The sequence below is a fragment of the Lepidochelys olivacea genome, assembly GCF_965140295.1.
Source record: "Lepidochelys olivacea isolate rLepOli2 genome assembly, chromosome: 1".
NCBI lineage: Eukaryota > Metazoa > Chordata > Testudines > Cheloniidae > Lepidochelys > Lepidochelys olivacea.
In genome coordinates this window covers 243,168,244-243,174,243 of record NC_140411.1, presented here as the reverse complement: position 1 = coordinate 243,174,243, position 6,000 = coordinate 243,168,244, and positions in this window count along the sequence as shown.

Below are 6,000 nucleotides of genomic sequence, written 5' to 3'. Positions count from 1 at the left end.
TGCCTTCTCCCTATAAAGCAGTGCAGATTTGTACTAAATTGCACTGGCCTGTTCTACCTATTTCAACATGAAAGGAGAGTTGGGGCTGGCCTGTTCCACCTATTTCAACACAGAAGGAGAGTTGGGGCTTTTCCAGCTCTTACAAATAACTCTTAGATTCTTGTATGTGTTCATACTGAAGACTTTAGTGGACTTCCATCTCTTCATCAGCATCCCCCTACTCCACCAAAACCCATTGTGCAGTAGAATTCTTTCAAGTTGATTGGTGTAACCTATTTAATATATAGGAATTATAATAATTAATGAAGATTCAAAATATGCAACAGAATAGAACAATAGTAGATAAAATTCACCATTGATAAGTTCAAAGTACGGTAATGCACACTGGAAAAAATAATCACCACTACACATAGATAATGATGGATTCTAAATTAGCTGTGACTACACAAGAAAGAGATCTTGAAGTCACAATAGATTGTTCTCTGAAAACTTCAGCTCAATACACAACAGCAGTCAAAAAGGTTAACAATCTCAGGAACTGTAAGGAAAAGGAAAGAATATAAGACAGAAACTATTCCTAATACCACTAGATAAATTCATGGTGTGCCCACACCTTGAATACTGTGTCCAGTTTTGGTTGCCCCATCTCAAAAAGGATATAGTGGAACTGGAAAAGGTTCAAAGAAGGGCAACAAAGATGCTGAAGCATATGGAACAGCTTCTAGATATGAACAGACTAAAAAGATTAGGGCTGTTTAGCTTAGAAAAGAAACAACTAAGGGGGAATATGATAGAGGTTGGGAGGAGGTGTATAAACCCTGCACTGACAGGAAAGGGGCTTGTGAGGCTGTACGTGATAAAGCAGCCCTGCCAGTCAAGTATGGTAGGGAGGAGGGCTTTACAAGAAGGAAGCTGCAGCCTGCAACAGGGAAGCCCTGATAAGTGAGCAGCTGGACCACTGGAGTGGCTCCTGAGACAGCAAAAGGACCTCTACTGCCAGAATCCAAACACACACCCCTGCCAGCTGTGTGAGGAGTCCAGCGAACCCCAGGGTTGAGCCAGTTAGGGAGAGACTGAGGCCTGGTCTACACTAGAAAATTAAATTGGTTTAATTACATCAGTCAGGGGTGTGAAAAATCCACAACCGAAGTGGCATTATTAAGCCGATCTAAATCCCCACATAGACAATGCTAGGTCGACGGAAGAATTCTTCTGTTGACCTACCTACCATCTCTTGGGGAGGTGGATTACATACGCTAATGAGAAAACCCCAACCGTTGGCATAGGTAGTGTCTACACTGAAGTGCTACAGCGGCACAGCTGTAGCGTTTTAAGTGTAGACATACCGTGACTTGGCTACCCAGCCATAAGGACTCCAACAAAATAAGGTGATGCCTTGGACATTTTTGCTTTTTATTGACTTTAGTAGGGGTTTGTTTTGTGCTGAAACTGAACTTTTGCTTGTCCCCCACCTGTAAGCTAAGCAGTCCCACAAGGGCAGAGCCCACTACAAGGATTAAGAGGCTGTGGCCTGTACTGGACCAACCCTGTGACAAAAAAGAATGATCAGGAATGGTGTGGGCCCGCGGCTTAATGGAGAAGGTGAGCTGGTAACAGAAGATGATAAGAAGGCGGAGATATTCAATTCCTACTTTGCTTCAGTCTTCCACAAAAAAGAATATGTGACTGAACAACTAGCGAAGTTATCAAAAACAATAAAAGAGAAAAGATGCAAATCACGATAAGTAAAGAACATGTCAGAGATCTCTCTAATTTGAATGAATTCAAGTCAGGAGGGCCTGATGGTATTCACCCCAGGGAGCTGAATGAATTAACTGAAGAAATCTTGGCACCACTGGCAATAATATTTGCAAACTCATGGATGACAGGAGAGGTCCTGGAAGATTGGAGAAGAGCTAAAGTAGTGCCCATCTTTAAAAAGGGGGGAAAGGAGGAGCCAGGGACCTATAGATCAGTTGATACCTGGAAAGCTACTAGAGCAAGGTATAAAACATCCAATTTACAAATACCTGGAGTATGAAGGGGTGATCACTAGCAGGTAGCATAGGTTTACAAAGAACAAATCATGCCAAACCAACTTGATTTCCTTCTTTGACAAAGTAACTGGTTTGTTGGATACAGGGAATGTGGCAGACGTAATAAACCTGGACTTTAGCAAGGCTTTTGAGACAGGCCCACATGTAATTCTCATAAACTGGAGAAAGGCGAGCTCAGTAGAACTACAATTAAGGAACATAACTGGTTAAACAACTTCGAACAAAAAGTAGCTATTAATGGAATGACATCAGATTGGAAGGAGGTCTCAAGTGGAGTTCCACAGCGATCTGTTCTGGGTCTGGTGTTATTTAATGTCTTTATTAATTACCTGGATGTAGGAATAGAGAGCATACTGATCAAATTTGCAGATGACACAAAACTGGGGAGTTGTAAACACTTTAGAGGATAGAACTAAAATTCAAACGGATCTTGATAAATTGGAAAACTGGGCTATAGACAACAAAATCAAATTCAACAAAAACAAATGGAAGCTGCTACACTTACGGAAAAAAAAACAAATGCACAAGTACCGAATGGGGGATAACTGGCTTGGCAGCAGCACTGCTGAGAAGGATCTGGGAGTTATGGTGGATCACAACCTCAAGATGAGTCAACAATGCAATGCTGTCACAAAAAAAGCAAATGCAATTTTGGGTTGCATAAACAGAGGTATAGTATGCAAGTCTCAGGAGGTGATAGTACCGCTCTACTTGATGATGGTTAGGCCTCAGCTGGAGTACTGTGTCCAATTTTGGTCACCACTGTATAGAAAGAATGTAGAGAAACTGGAAAGGATCCAGAGATGAATGACAAAAATGATCAAAGAGATGGAATGCAAGCCACATGAGAAAATTCTGAAGGAACTGGGTATGTTTAGTTTGGAAAAGAGGAGATTAGGAGGGAATATGATCATGGTCTTCAAATACTTGAAAGGCTTCCATAAGAAAGATGGAGAAAAAATGTTCTCTCTTGTCACAGAGGGAAGGACAAGAGGCAATGGGTTCAAATTACCACATAGCAGATTTAGATTAAATCTCAGGAGAAACTTCCTAACTGTAAGAAAGTAGGACAATGAAACAAACTACCTAGGGAACTCCTTGAATCTCCTTCGCTGGAGGTTTTCAAAATGAGGCTGGATAGCCATCTGTCTTGGATGGTTTAGACACAACAAATCTGCATCTTGGCAGGGGGTTAGACTAGGTGACCCTTGTGGTCCCTTCTAATCCTATGGTTCCATGATTCTGTGATAACTGGGCATGCCGGGGGAAGGCACCCAGAGAGAATCTTTTTACAGAGGTGTATAAAATCATGAATGGTGTGGGAAAAGTAAATAGAAAAGCTATTAACCCTTTCCCACAATACAAAAACCAAGGGTCCCCCAATGACATTACTATTCAGGAGATTTAATACAAACAAACAAAAGTCCTTTTTTGCATAATTCACAAATAACTTGTGGAACTCATTGGCAAGGGCTATTGTGAAGGCCTAAAGTTTAACTGGGGTTCAAAAGAGAACTAGATAAATTCATAGAGGATAGGTCCATCAATGGCTGTTAGCCAAGATGATCAGGGATGCAGCCCAATGTTCAAGGCACCCCTAACCTGACTGCCAAAAGCCAGGACAGGAAGATGGGGCAAATCTCTCCAACTGCCCTGTTAAGTACACTCCCCCTGAAGCTCTGGTACTGGCTACTATCAGAGACATCTATCCTGGGCTAGATGGAATATTGGTCTGACTCATTATGTCAGTTCTTATGTTCTAATTTTGGAAGGGATATTAAACCTCCTGCTTTAGGACTTAAGCCAATCTCTAGCTGTTAGAGATAAGGATGAGACCTATGTGGAGAACAGATTGTTTCACATCTGCCTGCTACAAGGTTCTTACACCTTCCTCTGAAGCATCTGTTGCTGACCATTGTCAGAGAGAAGAAACTGGATTGGCAGGACCTTGGGTCTAATCCAGTATGGCAATTCTTATGTCCTGTCACCCAGTTGTCCTTGTTATCCTGAGATCTGTCTCTGAATGCAGGAAAGGGAGTGATCTGGGAAGCTTTTCCAGACTGTGGGGAGGGGTCTTTTGTTCCAGAGGGGAGTGAAAGCATCTCTGCCTCCACAATTTCAGTGTAACCCCCTGTTATGTGTTGGTCCTGAAGTTTTGGACCCCTATTATTTACCTGGCAATGTTTGCCTACTCCCACTTTCTAAGGCTGTGATACAGAAATACCCACTATGTCTCTTGTTAAAATCAGAGAGAAAGAGGATAGGTTTTTTGGACTAAGGTAGAAATCTGCCGGAATGATAATCTTTTATATGCCTTAGGGTCTGTGAGACCTCTGTGGCATCTGAGATGTGTCTGGCCCAGTCTGCCACGGGCGTCTCCACCAGTGAATTGAGCCCAAGAATCAATTGCAATAAAAAATGAGTGAGGAAATACTAGTTCCCTGTGTATGGACAACTCCATCGATCCATTCTTGTCCTTCACTTGGCACTGAACCTGCAGTGTTCTCTGGAAATTTCTTTGTTTTACCCTTTCCATTTCAGTTGCCACATGACCTGGGGTTTCCTATTTGTGGTAGCGGAAGACTGTTGAACCCATAAACTCCATTGTAATGGTCACAGAGAGGAGCTTGTCTAATGACTAAAGCACAGACCTGGGTATTGAGAGCTCTGCATGTTATTTCCAGCTTTGCTACAGGGTTAGTGTATGATGCTGGGCAAGTCAATAGCGAGACAACTTACTCTCCTGGATCTCATCTGGCTACGACAGAGTCTTTTAATCTTGAATTCATTTAAAAGGTTGCTAATGACTCTGTTTTCTAGGTGTTTGGTAATTACTTAACAATTGTGTTTTTCCCTTTGTTTGGTGATCAAGCAGAGAGGGGGGTGGGGCAGGACAAAGCTCCTGTACCCCATATGTCTTTATGGTGCTTCTGAACCAGGGTGGCCAAAGGGCAACTCAAGGCCCCAAGCAGCCTGTGGAGTCCTAATGTGCTTCCCACAACTGCCCTTCCCCTGTAACTGTCTGGTAAGGGCAAAGCAGATGGGCCATAGATTTTACAGCTGGTGAATGTAAACAACAAGCTGTCTCTCAAGGAAGATATGAGTGTGAACAAACACTATTGGTTGTGTTTCCATCTAGCTCCAAGTGCAAAACCTTATGCAAAATAGTTGTAAATCTCTGGATCCTGGCAAGTTGCCAACCTGGACTTTCCTGGGAACAGCCTGCTGAGGGAAATGTCTCCCAGTCCCAGGGAATCCTTCCAGGGAACAGAGTAGCACATCACCCAGAGGAGGAAAGAGAAAAGCCTCTATCTCTGGAAAAGTTATATGACATATAGCTGCAAAGATTTCTTGATAAGAAAGTTGCCGTGACCCTTCATGGTCTGTATTTCTAGAGGCTGGTGCTATCTGAAAAGGTGTGGATGCAACTGATACATATAGGTGAACTCTGAGCCAATTAAGTGCAACAGACAAAGCATATACTGTAGTTTATCTGAGTCAAGTCCTGCCTGACCCATGGAGCCTCCATTTGGCCTCTGCTTCTCCTCACATCTGCCTTCCAGAATTCAGAACAGACTTTACCAGCCCTTGGTGACGATTGCCAAGAAGAATCCTTTTTCAGTTGACAGTGGATGAGATTGTGTTTTAATGAGTAAGGTTACGCTTGGGGGCTGGAAAAGCCATTGTAAGTTCATACCAATTAGAACTACAAACAATTTAAATCTTCTAGTCCATTCCTTCCCACATGTCCTCAGGGACTTGTGCAGAAATGTTCCCTGTAATATATTCTCCCATGCTCTACTCCTGTTCTTATGACTCAAGGGATGGAGCTTCCACTATGTCTTTGGGGAGCCTATTCCACAGCTTAATAGACGTCAACATTAGGAAATATTTCCAGGTATTTAACTGAAATTTCCTTTTGTGGAGCACCACAAGTTCCCAG